Source organism: Pinus tabuliformis, chromosome 2_1 (genome assembly GCF_031772625.1).
Source record: "Pinus tabuliformis cultivar Carrire ecotype Pingquan chromosome 2_1, CPIR1, whole genome shotgun sequence".
In the NCBI taxonomy this organism is placed as follows: domain Eukaryota; kingdom Viridiplantae; phylum Streptophyta; class Pinopsida; order Pinales; family Pinaceae; genus Pinus; species Pinus tabuliformis.
In genome coordinates this window covers 247,228,951-247,253,115 of record NC_142299.1, presented here as the reverse complement: position 1 = coordinate 247,253,115, position 24,165 = coordinate 247,228,951, and the positions used below count along the sequence as shown (strand labels likewise).

Genomic DNA, 24,165 nt, shown 5'->3' with positions numbered 1-24,165 from the left:
CCTACCAAATCCTCGATTTTCTCATAGTTGCAGCTTAAGGTTAGGCCACGCGTTAAGCGCAATGCCATCCTTCAAATTGCAAGAATTAATGTGACAAGGAATGGAATACAGGTGGGATCCCTCTTGACCGTCGGTCTGTGGAGACAATCTGACGGTGCTGGAGAAGGTAGGGTTTTACCTAACTATTTTAGGCACCCAATGGCCAATGGTTAGTCATTTTCATTGTTGGGTTTCGGGTTCTTGCTACTCTGCAGCATTTTATCTCTGCAAAGGATCAATGAGGCCCGAACCCTTATCATCATGAGTTGTGGCACCGTCCACCTACCTGATAGCAACAGGTAAAATGTTCTTTATTCATTTGTTCATTCTCAATGATTTACACTACAAAGGTAGAGCCTAAATGGTTACTATCTAGTTGAAATATGTTTTATTCTTTTCAAAATGTTTGCCTTCTTTGCTCAGGAATGACTCGAGTTGCTCAGCCTTCAGGGAGGGCAACCTGGTTGAAGGCGTTTTGACAGAGGTAACCTATGGGTTCTTTAATGTCGAATAGTTGACCTTCAATACTTGTATAAGAATATATATATCCTGAATGGACTGAACCAATATTTCATGGTTTCTATGATAGGATAGGCGACTTCTACTTAAAGGAGGTTCTTCACGCACAGGTGAATATCTCTTATTCATTTCTTTCTCAATTTTTCTGGATCATTGTCGAAATTGCTAAACCAGAGATTATCCTATAGGTATGCTCACCTGCACCTTGACTTTTTTCGAGATGGCAGCTGAATAAGGCCGCGCCCTCACTAGATGCTCCTTCGGTTTTATACAGGTTGGAAACTACTCCTACTATGAAGTAAACATGCATATAGTTTTCTCGGTGGACGGGGCCGAGACTCAACCACTGCTCTTTGGTCCTTAGCTTATTGAGATTGGTTCCAAGAGTTGGGTTTTAAATGGTTGTCAAGGGTTTATGATAACGATACCCATATTAGCCTCAAGATTGTTTTGGCACTTTGTATGAAGATACTGGCAAAATTCTTCTGTGGTTTTATTGGTCCTATGTGACCAGAGTACTGTTCCTCTATCCGCCTATTCCACCTGTCATCATTATGTCATGTAAATCTTAACTTTTCCTTGATGGATTTTAAGCTTCTTAGCATGAAATTTACATTATCGATTGAGGGTATACAATATTTCTCTGCTTCTGTTATTATGGTATTCCTTACATTCAATTCATATATGTTTATGCCAGACGACTAGAATTTGAATGGGTTCTTGATATGAAGAAAAGGGTCAGATAACTCCATGATTGTAGAATGCAATTTCTTCTAAAAATATGGTGGAATTTAGCAATGACAGTTCGCATTATAAGGAACGAGGGTTTCTGTAGGAGGGTTTCTATAGTTTTATGCTTAATACATGTATGAATTATATAACTTAGGCAAGGGTTATATTCGAATGCATTATTTGTTTATTGTTCGCAGCTTATGATTCGACTATTCAATATTTGCTTATAACTCTATCTTAGCATTTGGGTATATATTTATATATGACAGTCGACAAGTCCTTGAATACATTATGAACTGTACTCTAACTACAGAAATTCGTTATATTTCACTTAATTGTCTTACTTGTCTTTCTCCATGAACATATAATTTCTTGCAAGCCTCCTAATTCATATATATATATATATGTTACTAGATTATCCGATTTTATAATCTTTCAAGAGGAAAATATGTTACTGATCTATTCAACAAGTGATACTGGGTGTAATAATTGTTAGAAAGTTCATTGTTAGCTTTCAGGTCTACGATTTGAAATTTTATAAATATATGTATTCTTCAAAGAACTTGTTATTTACTTATTTGTCTGAAAGTATAGGTGTTCTTAAGAGAACTTGTTGTTTTACTTATCTGTAGTCTGTCTGAAAGTCTCTCCTCTTAGCCACGAGTCTGGCAATTATGTCCAGACTCTCCCCCGAGCACTTTCTGTGTTCCACACTAGATTATCCAGTTACAGTCAGTACCTTGGGACTATGTTCTACACTGGATTATCTAGTGGATTATCTAGTTACAGTGAGTACCTTGGGCCTGACGACTTTCATCCTGTCCTTTCTTCTTGACTGTGTTAAGCATTTTTCTTAGTGGTTTTCCACGTAGCTCTTGAATCCCTTTTTGCTTTATTCCCCTCTCTATATTTTCCTTTACAGACAAAGGGTCACTGTTTTCTTGGCAACCGTTTCTTTTAAGTAAAATTAAAACAATTGCTATTTTGTTAAAATATTTTTACCAATAGTTTAGGTAATCACAACATATGCTTCTTGGCGTCAGTGAGTTAATATGTTTCTTGAAAATATTGGTGATTTGGTTTTGCTTCAATTTGTTTTTTTTTTCATATCTCTCATTATCATCCGTACTTGACTTAATAATGCTTGGTTCACAGTGAAATGTAACTTATAATTTTGTTTTAACTAAAAAAATTAAACCTTTTTCCTTAGGAAAAAAAATATAAAAATAAATAAGTTATAACTATCCTAAAAACATTAAAATTTATTGTCGTTTATTTGAAATTTTGTAATTCTTTAGAATATTAACACTTTCTATTTCCTTTCACACTGAAGCACTCTAGAATGCTGAAAGAACAAAACAAAAGCTTACTGTATAATTCTTTGGGATCTCCACGGCTAATACAATTTGGTGGAGATTACGATTTATAGTTTAAATTTCTTTTTGCAGTTGAGGTTATTATCAATTGCAATATTAATAATTTTATTGACTAAGCATGAGCATTTAATATTTTTATTAAATTGATTATGAATGAGTATTTAAGTTTTTATTAGTCCCTGCCCTCAGGCATGGACTATAGTAATTGTTCCCGAGCTAGATAGCATTAGTTGTTCCCGAGCTAGGACTATAGTAATTGTTCCTGAGCTAGATAGCATTAGTTGTTCCCGAGCTAGATAGCATTAGTTGACCTGCTTTTAGTGCCCGGTCATCAACTATATACCAAGTTTTTTGAAGACATATTTATAAATCACGTTATTTGGCCTCCTCCCGAGGACCTAACGTAATCCGAAGCTAAACCATATGTTATATAAACCATATGTTATATAGTTTGTGTTCCCTTCATATTTTCAAAACTGCTAATCTAATGCTGGCATTAGTCCTCCACAGCACTAAATGCTAGCACCGATATTCCATGGTATATCACCGCCTATACCCCTATATGCCTGCCTGCCACAACTTCCAGGTGCCACTTCCAGGTGCCATTTCTTATGTTCCAGGTGCCATCTGCATGTAACCAGGTGTAATGTTATTCCAAATCTTATTAGAGGACTAGCAGCACTGGAAACTCGCCATACAAGAGGAATGATTATATCGCGGTCGCTGTCTTCTTCCCACTGTGCTGGTTGTGCTTCTTCCCACTGTGCTGGTCGTGCTTCTGAAGCCGTCGCTGAATTCAAGCCACATATATTGTTAAAATGTTATGAATTTTCTCTATTTTTTTATCCAAGTATTTAATTTGAATTTTTGCTTGAATTTGAATATATGATTAACTTGAATTTGAATTTTTGAGCTCGAGTTAATTACTTACATGATTTAGCTGGACAGGTTCAATGGCCATCGCTGGAAATTCACGCTTCGCTAGGACTTATGTCGGGCACCGAAATGGACAGAACTCTTGAAGGCAAATGATACAGTATAAGCATCTCCACAGATACGGCCAGCTGCCATCGTGCCTTCGCTAAACCTTCAGGTATATCTCCCCAATTATTATTCTTTTATCTCCTTTCATATCCTCTCAGCAAGCCCATATCTCATCCGCTAGACGGCTTAGTAGAAGCAGTAAGCAGCTTATCTGCTAGACGGCTTAGTAGAAGCAGTACGCAGCTGTGAAAGAAAGAAGTTTTAAATTTTAATATTTAATAAAATTGGGATCTACATTTAATTCCTACAACATTTAACTGAGTTTCCTTTTAGATTTACATACCTATAATTTCGCTTTCTTAAGGGGTTTCCTTTCAAGAAGCTCTGCCCGCCTGAAGGAAACACAACAAAAAAGCTGAGGTTTACACATTCAAATATTGAAAATATATCTTACCAATGTATATAAGCATGTTTGGCATATTACTTTCTCTCAGCAGCTTCCTCTTCGTCAACAAGCATTTTTTGGCAGCGAAGAGCCTCTGCATCCTTGTCAACAAGCCAAGCATTTACCTGCCCAGTATGGCAGCATTGGCAGCATTCAAGAGAACGAATAGATTTCTAGTAGACAACATTAATATTAGGATTTATTTGACTTTCAAATAAATACAAGTCTCCAAAAAGTGAAGTTTCAACACAAAAGTCATTGTTATTTACTTTATGGTAGAAGTAAATCTGCAAAGTTGCAAACCAAATACCAATCCAAACTTACCAGTCTCAGCTCAACCAAGAAACCCATGAAAGCAACCAGGTTCCTGAACTTAAGAATAACCTTCTTTGTTTCTGCACCAAATACAAATTTCTGCACAAATGAAGCTGTACCTGCACATAGAAATGTTTTTTTGCTTGCATCATCTAGTATGGTAAATAGATCTGCGGCTGGTAATGGAAATCTGGAAGGTTTAGTTTGAACCACATCGTGTTAACTGAGCCATTGGCACCAAAGAAACCCCCAACTTAGCGCTCATAAATTTTAATATTTTTCCTGTGCAATTCAACCTCCTCGACTAGTGAATTTGGCCTCACTGTGGGTCACTTCAATGCTTCAGATTCTGTGATCTTATGGAGAAATTTCTACCACTGCTCTGTATCTATTATTTTTTCTCTTGTAAAACACCTCATAACCATATGCTTGCGGAAGACAGGCGATGGCGTTATTGAATAGCAAAAATGTTTGCTAACAGATCGTTCTGAGATGCGATTGAACCAGTGGGAGCTGTTGTTTGTCTGAAGGCAACATGACATTAAGAAAACTGTATAAGTAAATTGTATAACCAACAAGTGGCAACCATGCAATGCAACCGTTGTGGTGTTTGTCTTACTTTTCCGGAAAAAACGTGTCAATCAATATCATCTTCCCCGAAATTTAAGAAACTATATTAACTTTTTAATAAACTAAAAAAAAAGTCCATCATAAATTAAATTGAACTTATCGCAACAACCCTATGTTATGATTGCACTACTCCTCTCGTGCACTCCAGCATAAATCAATTAAGCATATCGACGTAGGAAATGGGTAACATTTGTCAAATATTTTAAATTGTTCACACTCCTCTCATCCAAAATTCGTTCCAAATTTTAACCCACAAGTTAATAAAAACTGAATTTCATACGAAGTTAGTTAATAAAAACTGAACTTCATACGAAGTTAATAATGTATACCGCATACATTAAAACTGTAAATATACATATTTGGGAGAATTTTCAAGTTAAAAATGAGAGCCGAGACAGCTTCCTCAACAAGCATTTTTTGGCAGCGAAGAGCCTCTGCATCCTTGTCAACAAGCCAGGCATTTACCTGCCCAGTATGGCAGCATTCAAGAGAGTGAATAGATTTCTAGTAGACAACATTAATATCAGGATTTATTTGACTTTCAAATAGATACAAGTCTCCAAAAATTGAAGTTTCAACACAAAAGTAATTGTTATTTACTTTATGGTAGAAGTAAATCTGCAAAGTTACAAACTAAATACCAATCCAAACTTACCAGTCTCAGCTCAACCAAGAAACCCATCGAAGTAACCAGGTTCCGGAACTCAAGAATAACCTTCTTTGTTTCTGCACCAAATGCAAATTTCTGCACAGATGAAGCTGTACCTGCACATAGAAATGTTTTTTAGCTTGCATCATCCAGTATGGTAAATAGATCTGTTGCTGGTAGTGGAAATCTGGAAGGTTTAGTTTGAACCACATCCTGTTAACTGACCCATTGGCACCAAAGAAACCCCCAACTTAGCGCTCATAAATTTTAATATTTTTCCTGTGCAATTCAACCTCCTGGACTAGTGAATTTGGCCTCACTGTGGGTCACTTCAATGCTTCAGATTCTGTGATCTTATGGAGAAATTTCTACCACTGCTCTGTATCTATTATTCTTTCTCTTGTAAAACACCTCATAATGCTTGCGAAGGACAGGCGATGGCGTTATTGAATAGCAAAAATGTTTGCTAACAGATCGTTCTGAGATGCGATTGAACCAGTGGGAGCTGCGGTTTGTCTGAAGGCAACATGACATTAAGAAAATTGTATAACCAACATTGAAAGTATCTCTTAGAATGTGAGTAAGTAAAGGAAAAGCCACAAGTGGCAACCATGCAATGCAACCGTTATGGTGGTGTTTGTCTTACTTTTCCGGAAAAAAACGTGTTAATCAATATCATCTTCCCAGAAATTTAAGAAACTGTATTAACTTTTTAATAAACTAAAAAAAAGTCTATCATAAATTAAATTGAACTTATCGCAACAACCCAATGTTATGATTGACTACTCCTCTCGTGCACTCTAGCTTAAATCAATTAAGCATATTGACATGTTAACTCCCTTAACTAAGATACAAGGAAATGGGCCCCTTTGGCTTCAATCGTGTTTGAAGAAAAAACTCGAGCAGAACAACTCCACAACTAGTACAGCTGCGCAGTCAGCGGTGTCCATCCAACTCGGTATATCCAACTCGGTATATGCTGCTTCGGTGGCAGGGACTCGCTGCGTCGCAGCTCCCCTTGTTAAATTTATGAATTAATATTTCGCAGTTAGGCTAATTTTTTTATTATTCAGCATTTTAGAATATTGTTTATTTATGGTTTATTATTGATTATGAGTTGAAATTTAATATTTTATAAAATTTACTAATTAATATTTGGTAAAATAGGTAGAATTGAGATTATTTTAAATTTTTATTATTATTAATTATAAATTAGTATTTAATATTTTATTAAATTTATAAATAAATATTTGGCTATTAAAATATTATAAAGATTTTTAAACTATTTTTTTATAAATATGGATTAATAGTTAGTATTTAATATTTTTATTAAATTTATGAATTAATATTTTTATTAAATTTACATGGATTAATAGTTAGTATTTAATATTTTTATTAAATTTATGAATTAATATTTTTATTAAATTTATGAATTAATATTTGACTATTAGAATAGATATCCAGATTTTTAAACGTATTTGTTTTTTATAAATATAGATTAAGACTTAGTATTTAATATTTTTATGAAATTTATGAATTAATATTTGACTACTAGAATAGAGATACAATAATGTTAGAATTCTTTTTAATTTTTTTATTATTAATTATGAATTTGCATTTAATATTTTTATTAAAGTTATGAATTAGTCTTTGATCACTAGCATATTATAGAGATTAGTATTTAGGTAGAATTGAGATTATTTTAAACTTTTTATTATTATTGGCTAGTAATTTTTATTTAGTATTTTTCTTAAATTTATGGAATTGTATTTAGTATTTTTATTAAATTTATAAATTAGTATTCTATTATTAGAATATGATAGAAACTATAATATTAATAGTATAGATTTATTTTAACCATGGATTTATCAAGAGTTGAGAAGATTAAATTTCAAACTTGAAAAAAGATTTACATGGGAATAGATTTATTTTCTTTTAGTGTTGGGCAAGTATGTGATTAAAATAAATCTACACTGGTAAGTTTTCATGGTTTAAATTGTATTTTTCAATAATCAATATTTTATATTAAAAATTGGATGAGTTACACATTTTCCTCTTATTAAGAAATAACTATATTATTTTACTTTGGATTACCTTTTCCTTTCAAGCGATGAAATGTTTTAATAAAGTAAACACTAATACACACATATATACAAAAAGAGAGAGTATACTGAAATATTTTAGTTAATATGAATATTCAAATAATTGGAGGAGGTAAACATTAATACACAATTTATATATATATATATAGAGAGAGAAAAAAAAAATATACTGAAATATATTAGTTAATATGGATATTAAAATATTTCAAGGTAAACATTAATGCACACATTATATAAATAGAGAGAGAGAGAGAGAATACTAAAATATATATTAGTTAATATGGATATTCAAACAGTTTATTTAAGTTCTATGTTGAGATATTTATAAGAGAAATAGATTTTTTTTATATAAAATTATATTATTTAAGATAGACATCCAAATATTTTATTTATTACTTGAAGAGTGAAAATGAAATATGAAAGGAACAAGTAGAATGAAAGTGAAATATCAATTCAATTAATTGTTGTGTTAATCATTTTTTAATTGTTTTTTTAATTTTTGTTTTTTTAAAAGATATTTTTATTATTTTTTTAGGACATGACATACTTACACATCTCCCTCATACTTGATTGTAGAATGAGTGTTTTGGCTCAATAAAGATTAGGTAGAATTGAGATATATTTGTTTAGATAATAATGTATTATATTTGATGTTTTTTAATATAGTTAGAGAATTTTAATCAAAAACAAAATTTCATTTATAATTTTGCAATGTTTTAAATACAATTTCAATGCAACATGTAATACAATTACATATTTAATGTTACTAATAACTACAATAGTAATATAAATTAAACTAATCTAGATTCATTTTAACTTGAGATCTACCAAGTTCCAAGAAAAGATGTTTACATCTCAAAAGATTTGATCCCTCTTTGTTCTTGGTAGATCGGAAGTTAAGATGAATCATTTAATTATTAATTATAACTAATTATAATTTAAAAATACTTATAACTTTTATGTTTATTTTATTGTTATATCAAATTTTAATTTAGTTTTAATTTTATTTTGACCATATCAAAATGTTAAACAATACAACATCTCAACTATTCTAGGCTAAAGGTTGATAAATGTTGGTAAGCATCAAAACACATCTCACATTACCAAAATGTAGAAAAAAAAAAATTAAAATTTTAATTAGCATGTAGATTTTCATAGTTAATATCTTCATAGCTAGAAAACTCACATTAATGATATAAACGGTGTGTTACACAAAGCATAAATATAGAAAAAATAGGATCTAGAAAAGAAAAAGAAATGAAGATTATTGATTTAATATTATTAATTATTTTAATTATTTTTTTATTAATAATTAATAATTGTATTTATATTTACTAGGAAGAGAAAGATTGAAATCACATTTAAAATAAATAAAATTAAAATATAATAATAATAATTTTAAAAATTATTAAAATAAAGAAGAGTAAAAATTAATGTTAAAAAAAATAAAAATGGATTAAAATAAAAGATTAATATTTATATTAAAATATTAATTTTTTGAAATTCAATAATATTATTGAATTAAAATAAATTTTATAAATATTAATTCTTTGAAATTGAATAATATTATTGAATTAAAATAAATTAGAATCAAAATAACAAATTTAAAAATAAAATAATAAATTAAACTAGAATAAATTAGAATAACCATATTACTGATTTTTTTTTAAAGCTTTCCATTCCTCACTTTCTGGAATCGGAACTAGAAGGTTGGTATTCCAGTTCCTTACACACTCACCATTCATATTCCAAAAAAATGCAAAAGGTCAAATAATTGAAAACAAATTTTAATGACTTATGATAGGTTTTACTTATTTACTTTTATATTTTATGTGGGATATTTTACGAAAATTTTTAATCTTTCTCTTTTCCATAAATATGATTATTAATTATTAATAATAATTAATTAATAATTAAATTAATTAATAATATTAAATCAGTAAAGTTAGTTTAGTTTTTTCTTCATTTTTTATAGTCATCTTTTATTTTATGGTCATATTTTTTCTCTATTTATGTTCAGTTTAGCATATTTTATGTATTATTAATTTGAAATTTTTGTTCTTGAAGATGGGCGAAGTGTTCACCAAAACATCAAACACCACCACCAAATGACACCAAAATGAAATGGAACTTTTGTTATCCAGGCTTTCTTGATCTTAATGTCTTTCTTTCCCACCTTAGTAATTTGTCTCCACACATTCAATTAACCAAAGAAATTTAATCTAATAATTCCTTCCCCTTCCTTGATTTCCTAGTTTTTAGTCTCATGGCACATAAAAAAATACCCATACTAATAGATATCTTCATGCACATTCCCACCACCATCATTCCCAAAATTTAACTGTTTTGAAAACTCTTATTTCGCAATTCCTAAATAATTTTCTCATCATTTCATTGCTAAAGAAAAAGCACATCTAATACAAGCATTTAAAGCCAACATCTACTCCTCCTCCTCTCCCATTAATAAAGCCCTTCACGCCATTATAAAGTATAAGTACCACCATCCTCATTCATCTCCTACTATTGGGATGGTACCCCTCCCTTATATAAAAGGCATTACTATCTTATTTCCAAAAATCTAACCAAAAGAAATATTAAAATTATTTTCAAACCACTCAAAAATCTTAAGCAATTATTTCAGTCAGCGAAAGAAAATTTTGATCCTATGATAGGTTCATGGGTCTATCAAGTCCCTTGTTCCTACGAAAAGTCTTACACTGGTCAGATAGGAAGCCCCTTTAAAACCCATCTTAAAGAGCATATTGTTGATATTAATCATCATTGATTATCAAAGTCTACAGTAGTTGAGCATTCTTTTAAATTCAACCATCTCATACGTTTTAATCAATAAAAAATCTTAGCCTCAGTTCCTTTCTATAACTCTCATATCATTTGAGAAGCTCTCAAAATCAAGAAGCACCACAACAACTTCAATAGAGAAGATGACTACAAGTTAAGCCAATCTTAACAACCTGTCATCCATCGCCTCACTCATTAATTTATTCTATATACTCCCTCCTCAATCCCTTCTCTCTCCTTTCAAAACCTCCCCCACACCCTTCCTTATCCTCAATCCCTCATCCCTCCTTTCTCAACCTCCCTCACACCCTCCCTTCATTCTTTGACATTAATCCTCATGGTTCCCTCACTTTATCAATCTTAATGTTTTATTTTCGTTTTCTCTAATCGAACATCTTATCTTTATGCTTATTTTTATTATTCTTATATATGTGACTAATATATATATATATATATATATATATATATATATATAGATATAGATATAGATATAGATATAGATATAGATATAGTTTGGAATATTTTTTCCTTCTCTAAATTATTATATAATTTTTATTTATTTATTTACCCTCCTTCATTTCTATTATATAAACATGGCTCCCCTCTCCCCTTCTTATATTATTCTTTATTTACTAATTCTTCCTCTTTTGTATACACATGTTTCACATTAGCTACTAGACCCTTAGAGACATTTCACATCAGCTACTGGAGCCTCATGAACCAATGTAATACTTTAGACACCTTGCCTTGTGGTCCCACTAAAATTTTGGATAAATTAAGCCTTAGTTGCTCTCATACTATAGGCATGAGGGAGACCAAAACCCAAAGTCGCTCTCATAGTCTTTCTTTCCAGCCACTGGAGACTAAACATGTTAGTGTTATGCTAGTGACTCTAGGATTTAAGCCATTTTTTGAGGCCCAGAGCCCATGTCACTGCCCAGAATTGAACTATCTCTTCAAATCAGTAAAATAACATGAGAATGATAGTACTAAAGAAAATACTTGTTCAAGACCTTGGCCAAACCCCTACTAGCCATGACAAGCATTCTGTAAAAAATATTGCGAATATGCAATCTACAAGCGTAAATAACAATTCTAAGCATATGGGTCTCATACTTAGCTGAGAATCGCTAAGAACCATTGATGCCTCAACACATCAAATTCCATTCCATCCATTAGGTCATGGATACATTGATCATTCAATTACAAGTAAAAACATGATGAGAGCCACACCTGGCTGCTAACCATGAAACACATACATAACTAGAATAATAAGGACAAAAATGTCAATGAAATCATGGCCATATCCACCACATATAATCCATCATAATACTCATATAAATACCAGGAGAAATAAACTTTCATTAATGATGTAAAATCCAAACCCAGGATGGGACTTCCACATTCCACCCGATTGAAGAATGACTGAGCCAAATCTCTCTTCAACCATTCACCCTCGTGCCATATTCGAAGCATGAATATGGGATCTCATAGAACACATCAATAAAAAATCATACAAGGCTTCCATAGGCCATCCACCTCAACCCATCAAATAATGATTCCACCTCATGGTCGAACATCACAAAACCATCATCAGATTGGTCTTCATCCAAACCTTCCAGGGCTTCTAGAGCTTTTGTCTAACCAAGGCTTCCAAGACTAGTAACTCAACCCACATCTTATTCAGGTCTTCCATATCATTTTTCCAACCAGAGCTTCTAGGACTAGTAACTCAACCCGCCTAGGGCTTCTAGAGCGTTTGTCCAACCAAGGCTCCCAGGACTAGTAACTCAACCCAAGCTATTATAGGCCTTCCAGAATGTTTTTCCAATCAGGGCCTCCAGGACTAGTAACTCAACCCAAGCTAAGGAAACATGAGAACCAACAAAAAATGAGAATGAAAGTAAACCTAGAATCACCATGACTATCTAGGAAAGGGAAAGGTTAAGCAATCCACTATTAGTCGTGACCATCCTCCATGCCAATTATAGATCATAACCAAAAACCCGAATGCATATATCATGCATTCCAAAACTAGTGAAAAAATCAAACATGCAACTCAGTACCTGTAAGCAAATATGATGTAGTTGTTGATCTTGATGCCCTCTTGCAATTTCCTTCTCTTCCTTTGCCTTATTGCTCCAAAAATCCAATTATGCCACACCCTCCAAGAGTTCCCCAAGAAACTCTAAGTCTACAACAATATGAGAAAGAGAGAGAGAATAATGACAGAGCTCCGAAACTGAACTGAGAAAAGGTTACCAACTAATCCTCAGAACACTTTTTATGAATGAGGCCTCTATTTTCTTCATTTTCCATTATTTTCCTTCATTTTCCTCCTCACATGCAACCTGTGACCTTTCACCACCTTTTTCTCCTAATTTCCATTATTTTCATAAATAAATGTGCCAAAAATTCCATTTTACCTTTCCAAAGCGTTTGTCATTTCCTTTACCAATTTCCTTAGCCATAAACAATCACAAGTGATCCCCATCACTAGGCTTATGCCCAACATTCAGCTTGGAATAAGTGACGCATCATTTGTGGTTATTATTTTGTCTTTATTTACTTTTATTATATGGAATTTTCACCAGGGTTGTTATAATGTACATATGTGGGTATGGTAATGAAAATTCGCGTATAGTTTTTGTACCATGGTATTGTCAATACTAGTGGTCGTTACCATGGTATTGACCCATAATAATGAGCGCGATAATAGGTATTTGATCCCGTCAAAGAATGCCATCAACATTACTAAGGGATTGGCCTAAGGTATTGGCTAAGGCCTAAGCTATATAAGGAGATGGAGATCCAAGTGTTAGATGTGTATGTTTTGTGCGTTCTATGAATGATTTGATCTAAAATAGGTGTGCACCAAGGAGCAGGGAAAAGACACAGATCTGAAAAATATGAAGTATGGTATCATATGTAATAGCTTGATTTATTTTATTGAGAATATATAATTGTGATAGATCAGTGGTGTTAATGATACTCTAACAAAAATATGAGACAGTTTGGGGTGTGAAGTATTTTTTGTGTTGCAGTGAAGGTATGTCTCAATGGTTACAAATCTATACGCAGGTTTAACACTAAGAAATCTCTACATACGTAGATCCGCTACTGGATAGTCGTGTATATATTCTGCAGTATGGATAGATCTATGTGAAGGTATGGTGAATGATAAGTCTGTACGTACACGAATATGATTTGTAAGAGTCACGTACATCTACTTGGGTTTTGCAAGATGAGCTGATGATAATGGTTGTGTTGTAGCAGCTACAACCACCCTCCAAAATTTTGGCCTGCATCAATTTTGGAGCCTCCCTTGAAGAGTTTCACTTGATGACTACACACACTCGGGTTCACTCCGTCAGCCCATGCAAGTCTTTACATTTGCCTTACTTGTTTATTGCACTCAAGTCTCTGCATGTTGATGTCTAAGTCATGCTTGTGACCGTGTTCTGTTTATGCTCAAATTCTTTGCTTCATATGTGTTTGTTGTGTTCACCATGAAGCATCTGTCGCGCTCACACATGCAGCCACATTCACTATTGTGCAAGCGTCGTCTCGATCATGAATGATCAATCACGAGTGTCGCGCTTGTCGCTTGCACCATTGGTCAATCATGTTGAATATGTGTATGGATGGTTCGATCATTTCATCATCAAGTCATGTGAGTGTGTGTCTGTACGATCACCTATGCATCTTTATACTATTCACAAACTTAGTTATTTTTACTGAAGTTATGATGACCAGACTCTTCACTGACAGTTGAACCATCACCCTGCTTTCGACATGATCGACCGTCAACCCGAACAGCACGGAAGCACCAAGCTATTTCTTTCAAGCAGCACTCATGATGGCCACACGGATAGTGGACCAACTGTTCATCTCAGAAATTGTACAGTGCTCATGAGCAAGCCTCTCACTGCCCATCAATTAGCTCAGCTCAGAAATTGCGCAAAGATGATCAACAGGTTGACCTTCCAGCCTTAGTGTAGTTTTCCCAACTAGTAGCTCCTAGCAGCCAACTGGAAGCTCCCTCTAGGAATTGGGAAAGTTTTGCTGCTAGTGACCCGAACAGCCAACTGGAAGTTCCCTCTAGGAATTGCGTAAGTCTAGTTGCCAGTGACCCTAGAAGCCAGCTGGCAGTTCCCTCTGGGAACTGCACAAGCCTGGATGCTAGTGACCCTAGCAACCAACTAGCAATTTTCTCTGGAAATTGTGTAATTCTAGTTACCAGTGACCCCAATAGCCAAATGGTAGTTCCCTCTAGGAATTGTGCAAGTCTGGCTACCAGTCTCCCGGGAAGTTCCCCAGAAAAACTGTGCAATCCCTGCATGTTGACCGTTCATGCAGCTTAACACGTTCCTATGGAAAATTGCGCAAATATGGTTGTCCAGCCCCTACTGGTTGTTTGTTTCGGAAAATGCATCGAGCATGCTTGCCTTGCCCTCCTACAGCCTGGACTGTCCCTCCCAAAATTTGCGCAAATTTTCCTCCCAACCGAGCCAAACCTTATAAGCAATCACAGTTGACCCAGATTGTTTGTCTCCATCCCTAAGTGACTCTTGTACAATTTTCATCAGTAGTTTCCTGGATCCATCATCCCGCATCACAACCCTGCTGCCTCTCCCGGTCAACCGCATCCAAATGATCATGTGTCATGGTGGACTAGGAGGTTTTGGATTTGATGTCGCCTCGTCATGAGTAACTGTAGGTACAGGTACACCAATAAACATGTCAAGAAGATGAACGAGATGAACGAAGGGAGCACATGCAGATGGACAGGTTAACGAACGGATGAACGAACAAAGCATGTGAAGCGGACGAACACGATTAACATGCACCTTCACGAACAAGTGAGCCTGTCAATCCGTCCAACATGAAAGCAAGGAACAACATGTTAGAGCTTCATCAAGAGAACCAAGGACCATCAAAGACTCCGTGCACTTTTCCATGCAGAGGTGAAGCTATGATACACCATGAAGACATCCATCACTCAGCAACACTCTAACTCGACATGCACTCTAGCAGCATCACAAATGTACTAGCATTGTCATGTCAAGTCATGTCGAGTCAAGTCATGAGTCATGTTGCCCACATCTCTATTATGGGCTTATTGTCAATCAATGTGATGTAACGTGGAAGTCCATGAGACCCACTTGTTGAACATAGAGTCATGTAAGTTGGAAATTCATGGAAGTCAAACAGTCATGAGGGTAGTTGAACAGCCACAACGGTCAGTTTCAACCTTAGCTATAAATACCCCCCTCATTTGTACATGAAAGAAATTTTCACATCAACTCCTCCCACATAGCCAAGAGAGTCTATAATCTTTTATTTGAGGAGTAATTAGTGGCTCCAACACCCCACTGACGGGGTTAGTGATGTATGGTGTAACGATATGTCTTGTAACTTTCGCTTAATTTAGAAGCCTATCAACAGGCTAGCACGTTTCACACATGTATTGTATTTGTTGTAAGACTGATCTTTGACACTTGTAATGCATGTTGCTTTAACCATGTGTTCTAATATGAACTGATTCATTTGTTTTAATGCATAATATATTAATGGAAATGTGTTGTATATGTTGTTAACGTTGTCTCGTCTGTGTCGACTACTATGCCAAACATCAGACAGACCTTTCACATGAACATTATTGTAACAATCATTGCACTCATCTAGGATTGATTCATGAGTTTTGTATGTGTTATCTTACCTTGTATGTTGTGACTGCCACATCTGAGTGGACTGCTCCACTGGAAGTTGTGTATGTCCTTTGTGTTGTGTGTTCCTAGCCGAGTTGGGATTGATCCCTTTCAACCTAGTACTCACCTTCACCTTTTTCCCCTCAGTATGAAAGAACTATTGGCACAAGTACATTTACACTCACCAAGCATGCGAACCTCACTTCTCAAAGACAAAGAGAACCACTCTCATGTGTCGAAAAGTAAGATTTGATGCAAATCCTTAAGTTGATGGCAACTAGGACATCATACTGGATGGGACTCCCACACCGAATGGTGTGAGGTCTAGTTGGGACTTCATATCGGGGTGATCCCTTGAATGTTGGCGATTCCAACACCGTTAATAGGTTGATATGTTCTATTATGTTTACTATTATCCGTCGATGAATTATTTCTTATAATAATCTGTGTTTGATGGTATTGTTTGGGATGAATTGATTATGAATTGGAATTTGACTAATTGGTGATATTGTTGTATGATAATCTATATTTAGTTCAGTGATTTGTGTTGGCTTTGGTATCTATTTGGGTGATTGATTTGGTAGCATAGTGCTTCAAATTTAGTTATCAATATTTTGAGATCTGTACACAGGTATTCTTTAGGAAAAAGTGTGTACATACGTAGGTATGATCAGTCATAATAGCATATACAATCTTATCAATTCTTTATCAGGGTTTGCACTGGCAGTAGTTAGTTTATGTTATCGTTAATAGTGTTTTACTTGGTATATTGATGAGTGGGTATCAATTAGTATGATTTATATTGAATTGTTCAAGTTGCACTGCTTACATTAAAAGATTTGATGATCTAGTTTTTGAGTAGTCGATTCCGAATTGTTGAGAGTGTATCTAGATTGAAACATTATGAAAAATGATCCAAAAAGAGTTGAGGATAGCAGTCTTCACAAAGGGGGTTGTATCTCCCTTCTAGTAGGAGTTGGAAAATGAGAGAGGGTTGTAGCCTTCTGTGGGTAGGCGCCTGTGTACTAGTTAAAGTCTACACTAGTACAATATTGTAAGAAGATTACTTTGAATAAAAGAAGAAGACAGAGATGAAAACAATAGTGGTTTTCTCCCACATTGGGTTTCCACCTAAAAATCTTGGTGTTCATATGGTTTTGTGTGTTTAATATCCTCAATCAAAGCATGCTTGTATTCTTGAATGTAAATTTGTTTCCTTGAAATACCTACTTGTAAATAAAAATGGTCATGAAGTCTTCCCATACCATGTGATAGACCCTCTTAGTAGAATCATTAAACTAGGATTGGGGCGAGGTACTAATCATGGTGCTTTTCATATTGAGGAAGGGCATTTGTGTACCATTACTGATTCAGTTATAAAAGATAGTGTTTCATGCCTTAAGGAGTGTACTTCTATGACACGTCGGTAATGAAGATGGCATTTAACCATGAGAAATTTCCTTCAAAATAAATAAATGAGTCAAGAATGGATTAAGTTTATAATTATGAGGTTGGTGTACTAAGGAACAACATTCTCTCCCAAGTGATGCTTCAATGCCTACCACATGGTCCCTAGTCAAGAGATGGGCCCCAATAGTACCATATGTTCTCAATTCTAGGGTTTGATGCACCGAGGAATGTGTTGGGAAATTTAATTGCTTAAATTGCTTTCATTAAATTATCAACCAGGGAAACTCGTAAGCTTGTGATGATGCTAGCAAAATGTATGTAGGAGTAGGCAACTAACTCTATGTCTAACTAAATTATTTACGATTCAATATAATATGCAAGGGAAGAGGCTTCTAATTAAGGAGGTCTTGGTTGTCCTTCCCTATCGTATCATAGATTGAAAAGAAATCATTGATTGCATAAAACCATAAACTTGAAATAAAGACAAGAGAATGAACTTTAATTTTTGTTCAGATTCAAATAGAGAGAAAGACTAACTTAGTCCCTTGATTGTTGCCTCATATACTAATCCAAACTAAACTAAGATTCATTCATAAGCATAAGAAATGAAATACTTGAAACATAGAAGCAAAAGAATGAATTTCAATTATCATGCAAATCAAATGGAGAGAGCGAGCCTAAATTAGACCCTTGGTTATCCCCTCATATGCTGATAAGATTTTAAACTCATTCATCAATCACAAACAAATCCTCAAACATCTAAGCAATTAAATGAAATAAGATCTATTATGAAATAAAATATTTCTTCCATCCTTTTAGAGTGAGCTCAATTCTCTTAAGAACAAAGTGACAAATTATTCCATTTAATACACTAAGACAACTTATATCTAAAACTATATAATGGAAATTTATGTAAAATGAGGCTTTATTCTATTCCATCATAAGTTGGATACATGCTCCAAGAGTCCTCTCCTTTGGAATGGAGGAGGTACTCCTATTTATACAATGGGATGAGATAACAAACTCATAATGATGATCCACTAATCTTTCTTTAGTTCCATACATTTATCAACCATCTAGACACATAACCCCCTTTTGTCCTTGATATTCTCCATGAGATCATGATCTTTTCCATGAGGCTTATCTTATCAAATTCGAATTTGATCATTCAAGGCCACATAAAAGATGCCCTGGAAGCTTCCTTTGTACCTACACATGTAAACAAACTCATTCTAATTGTTAGGTATAAGTGTAAGCATATTATTTTCTAAAGTTTAACCATAAATCCACTTTAAAATGTTAAGAATTAATAAACTTTGGAAAAGCATAGTTATAGCCCAATAATGAGGTAAATGTAATGATGTGGAGGTGGAATGGAGGTGACATGAAGGTAAAATGTGAAGGTATTGGTGAATAATGGAGTGAGAATAAGGATAATTTTGAAGCCCAACATACCCCCAAACTGAAGGTATTGCATGTCCTCATGCAATCTATTACATTACTTTTTGGTACTTGAGCTTTGGCTTAATCTCTGCATGATATCATTTACTTAACTTTTGCAAAGCGTTTTTTTTTTTTTTAAGAACTACAACTTGGTTGGTTCTTGTGTTTCAACCATACTTTGTTTGTTGCATTCAATTTTAATGTATGATCTTTTCATATTGATAATGTGATTTTTATTGCAGAGTATTTTTGTTGGAACGCATCATGGTTGGTTCTTGTGTAACAACCATGATTGTGTTGGCATCCAATTAACTTTTAAATACTTTTGACAAAGCCATTTGTATGCTCATGTAATAGTGAATATATTTTGAAGGTAAGTGGGTTTTAGAATGTGATATATGAATATGGATGTTATATGAATGTGACAAAGTATGTATGTAAATGTATCATTCCCCTTAAACGGATGGTTTGGGCAGTTATGTGAAATAAGGAAAGGAAGTGAAATTTTTTCCAAAAATTATTATTCTAACTTTTCAAGGAATTCAATGGTTAAAAGTGAGAAAATATCATACCTTAACTTACCCTTCCAAAAATGGATGAGAGTTGTGCACGTGTGGCTGCAAAAACTGTTGTTCATAGTCTTCTTTACTTGGTTGTGAAAATGGTGGATGAAATCAAAAAATTGAATCTTTTATTGCTGCTGCATCTGCTGTTGAATCTGTTGTTGGATCTTCTGCTGAATGTTCGAAATCTGCTGCTAAATGTGGCTGAAAATGTATAAGGCTTGGAAGGTATGTACAAAATATAGAAGTTACATTTCCCCCCCAAGCCTTATTTGTTGACTTGTCCTCAAGTGATGACAAACTAAAAAACAATGAAAGGAAATTGGCTTCATCTGCTACAAAATATGGGTCTTCAAGTCTTCAACGCTCGATGGCACAAATCTTACTATGTGATTAAATGTGTCGATGTCGAACATAACAAGAAGTTATTGACTTAGTGGCCGTTAATGAATGCCCCTAGCCAACACAAGAGCTCCCACCATTGATTCCAATGGGAGTCAGGATGCCTAACACATCTTTGTAGGTACGAATAAATTTGTCGTGGTCGAGTCACCTACAAGATTCAACGAACAAGGGATATTAATGTACTCCCTTTGTTCATTGGCAAGAGTACTTGCCATTAAGGCATGCAAGCCTCTAGGTGTTTTTACAAAGTTAATTGGACTCTAGGACTTTGACTCAATGATATCCATAGAAGTAGGGTTTTATTTGCGAAAATGAAGGGGAATGGTAATGACATGGAAAATGACAATAAGCTTGTAAGGAATGGATGTAAGGAAATGCATGGTGTATGAATAAGAATTCTTGCTATGAAAAATGGATATGGAAAGGTCATGCTTTATGGTCTGACAATTGGTGGAATTCAAAATCTTTTGCAAAAAGGGAGTTGCAAAGGAGTGGTTGTAGAGTTGGATTTGCCTTTAGAATTTTTCATGAATTTAGTCTTTGGAAGACCAATTGTCGTCACAATGTAATCTCCTTATGATCACTTGATTATCCTATAACCTGTAAAAAACTTGGTACAAAGAAACATAAGTGTGCTCTAGAAGAAATGGTCAGTTTCTTCATGATTCTTACGCAAAAATTTCATACGAAATAAAAAAAAATAAGAACAATCAAAGTGTTGAAATTGACTTAATCATGATATTAAAATCAACCCATTCTTAAAAATAACCATGAAAAATAATACTCCCTGTTTTTGTCAGCTAACTTTTGTGCATGTCGAAAAGTTTGGCATTATAGATTTGTTGTGTCCTGCAGATTAGTACGTTATAAAAGCATACACCAATATCAAATTGCCAACTCTAAGAAAGTTAATCAGCGTTTAAATAATCCACCAAATGTTCTTTTAAATTATTCTTCCAAATTTTCCATTATTTATTTCAAACCTGCGTGGATTTTGTGGAATTTTTTTTTTTTTTTTTGTTAATTTTTGTACCAACTCTTGCAGTTTCATCTAGTTTTTGTAATTCTCATGATTCTCTCAATTTACATGCCACCAAAGTTTTGTTTTATACCAAAAACAATCACAAAACACTTAACATAATTTTTTAGTATTTTTTATTTTTATTTTTTAATAATCATAACATAACATTGATAACCTAATGTATTAAAACAATCATAATAACAAAATATATTACCAACATAACAAAAAAATTATAACTATATTAATTAATGCAATTATAAAAAATATTAATATATTAATATAATTAATACTATTAATATATTAATACAATTTTTATAACAAACATTAATTAATAATTAAATAACATAACTAATAATTAAAAAGATAACAAATTAAAACTATACTAATACAATTATAACCTAACGACATAACAAATATTAAATATATATACAACAAATTACTACTATAACAATTAATACTATTATAACAACATATTAATACAAGTATAATAACAAACATAACATATTATAATTAGATTAATATATTAATATAATTATAATAACAAACATTAACGCAGAGTATAACCAAATCAAAACAAAATAAATAAAAAACAAAATAAATCTAAAAATACAAAATAAACCAAAAGAAATGCAAAACAAAACGGGATTGAAGGCATATGAAGATTTTTCGTTGAGGCATCTGAAGATTACGCATTGTACACCTCATTGATGGCAGTGCTCTTGAGCTCATGGCGAGCTGGTAAAGTTTTCTGCTGGAAAATCTCCAAATATCAGCAAGATTTCCATCGAAAATTTCTCCAAGAAAAACAAGTGCGTGGATTGCACTAATATGGTGGCTGCAACTGCGCTCTAGGAAGATAGAAATTTTGGACTCCTGCCACAGTTTCGGGACTTTGCCAATTTCAGAGATTATATATTAGCTCAAAACATTAAATGAGTTCCCCAAACAGTGTAATGATTTGATCTGACGCAGAGGATGGACTGTTTATATAATAGAGCCTTTCCAACATCCGCTGGATTCCAGCGGTACTGCGCTTCAACGCTATATAGAGTTGCAGGGCATGCTTGAGATGATTAAGTTTCTCTACAGAGTTGGGCAGTAGATTTTTATGTGTCATAACTTCTCTGTAGTAACTCCAACCGCAACATTACTCACCATTTCCCCCTTTCATCCACTGTCATCGGATTCTCAACAACCACAGTTTGAGTTTGTGATCGTGTTGGAAATGCAGAACTAGAAGCTGGGGTTGTAGATGCCGCTGGAGGTCTTTATACAGGAAGTGGCATTCTCATATTGCTTATTTTTCCAACATTTGTAACATAATAACAGACAACACATTTTACAGATGGAGCTCCATAACAGTACATAAGCGTTGTAAAACAACTCCCGCAACTCACATGTGCAACCTGATTTGCTTCCATTGCGAGATTAACTATGTTGCAACAAGAGCACTGAACACTAGTTGCTCCACGAACGTATATTAGCAATGTACGAAAACGTCCACAGATTAGCTGAGCCATTTTTGTCCCAGGAGGTGGAACTGGAGTGACTGTGTTGCATACTGCACAACAAACATTTGGTGCACCTTGCGGATAAACAAGAAGAGTTCTATATCCACTGCACACAAGTTGACCCTGCATACCATTGGGGGGCAGAAGAGGCATTGATTGGGGATGATAAGGATTCATGTGAAGGGGCATGGTTCCCCAGCCAGGCCTGACAACACCTGGATTATTGTTTTGTATCGAGTTAATTCTTGGGGGATCACTTCCTATTGGGCCATTAGCGGATCCGTCGTTGACAGTAGTAGTGTCGGATCTGGTTGAGTAGCCTCCTGACAACATTTTCAGGCTAAGATAGGATCAATCACCACGTTTTTTACGAATCCCTTCTTCGTCCTCCTCTTCGCCCTCGGCTAAATCATAAATGCAACTCTGGTCAAGATTCAATGTGCCAACAAGCATGGCATCCTTTTGGAGGTTGTTCAAGCTCTGGTCGATTTTGATATTTCAATTAGCAAGGCTTACATCTCTTTAGATGGTGTCTGGTTTATGGACGTTTTCCATGTGAAAAATAATGATGGTGTCTAGTAGCAGGTTCTCTTGTGTCTTCCTCAGAGCGGATGAGCCATGCGGAATGAAAGAATGCACCCTCAGGAACTCACGGAGGGAGAATGAGAACGAAAGCCGAAAATCGAGGCAAAGACATCATGCAAGAGAAAACATCGGTGCAAAGGGAAGTGAGCTAATGTCGAAATACATTCAGAATGTAGGGTGGTATGGCAACATATCGAAATAATGAGCCTTGTCATTTGGTTGGTAGTCGTAATACAATAGGGATGCACCAAAAAGGCAGTACCAATGCCAACGGAGAAATGATTCGGCGGTATGGAGGGAATGGTATTGTGGAAATCATTCAATATATCAATTCGAGCCATGGACAGTGTCTAACACGGAGTATAAGTCACCCTGACACAACGCCTTTGAAACTTGCCCAAACCAATGAGATTTTGACATAGCTCCACATAACAATCCATCTCATCGTTCATGAAAAAAAAACAAAAGAATGAAAGTCTTTTTTTTTTTAATAATAATACACACACATATATATTATTACATGGGAATTATTTTATTTTTTATTTATTTTTTTTATTTTTTATTATTTAAAAAAAAAAAAAAAATTAAAAAGATTAAGTTTTATCTTAAAAAAAAAAAATTTAGATGATTTTTCACTCATTCACAGAATTCTTTATTGTCGCATTGCAGATTAGTTCTCCAGCAAATTCTTTATTGTCGCATTGCAGATTAGTTCTCCAGCAAGAGTATTTTTATTTGGAATAAATCAATAGATTTTCTGATCTTCCCGATCGCACGAAGTGCAGGAAGAGAGCATACTAATTGTTTGATTTGTTTTTATTTATGTAGGGGGGGTTTTAAAAAACTGAATTTAAAACTAGCTAAATACTAAAACATCAGAAAACTCAAACTTGAACTCCTTTATGAAGATCCTACTGTCACCAGTT

General features: G+C 34.1%; 2 long non-coding RNA genes and 1 pseudogene across 8 annotated transcripts; 2 read left to right on the top strand and 1 right to left on the bottom strand.

The window, feature by feature from the left end:
• Positions 1-226: 226 nt before the first annotated feature.
• LOC149199617 (uncharacterized) lies at positions 227-1,254 on the top strand. 7 transcript variants are annotated; one of them, XR_016253299.1, is made up of 4 exons: positions 227-338; positions 463-523; positions 634-668; positions 833-1,254. It is a non-coding gene; the product is annotated as an uncharacterized LOC149199617 (long non-coding RNA). The 7 variants fall into 7 exon arrangements; XR_016253303.1 differs by having other exon boundaries at positions 786-1,254; XR_016253302.1 differs by having other exon boundaries at positions 747-1,254.
• Positions 1,255-3,184: 1,930 nt separating this feature from the next.
• LOC149199616 (uncharacterized) lies at positions 3,185-4,075 on the top strand. Its single transcript, XR_016253296.1, has 2 exons — positions 3,185-3,486; positions 3,615-4,075. It is a non-coding gene; the product is annotated as an uncharacterized LOC149199616 (long non-coding RNA).
• Positions 4,076-22,256: 18,181 nt separating this feature from the next.
• LOC149199615 (protein LOL3 pseudogene) lies at positions 22,257-23,060 on the bottom strand (annotated as a pseudogene).
• Between the last annotated feature and the right edge of the window lie 1,105 nt (positions 23,061-24,165).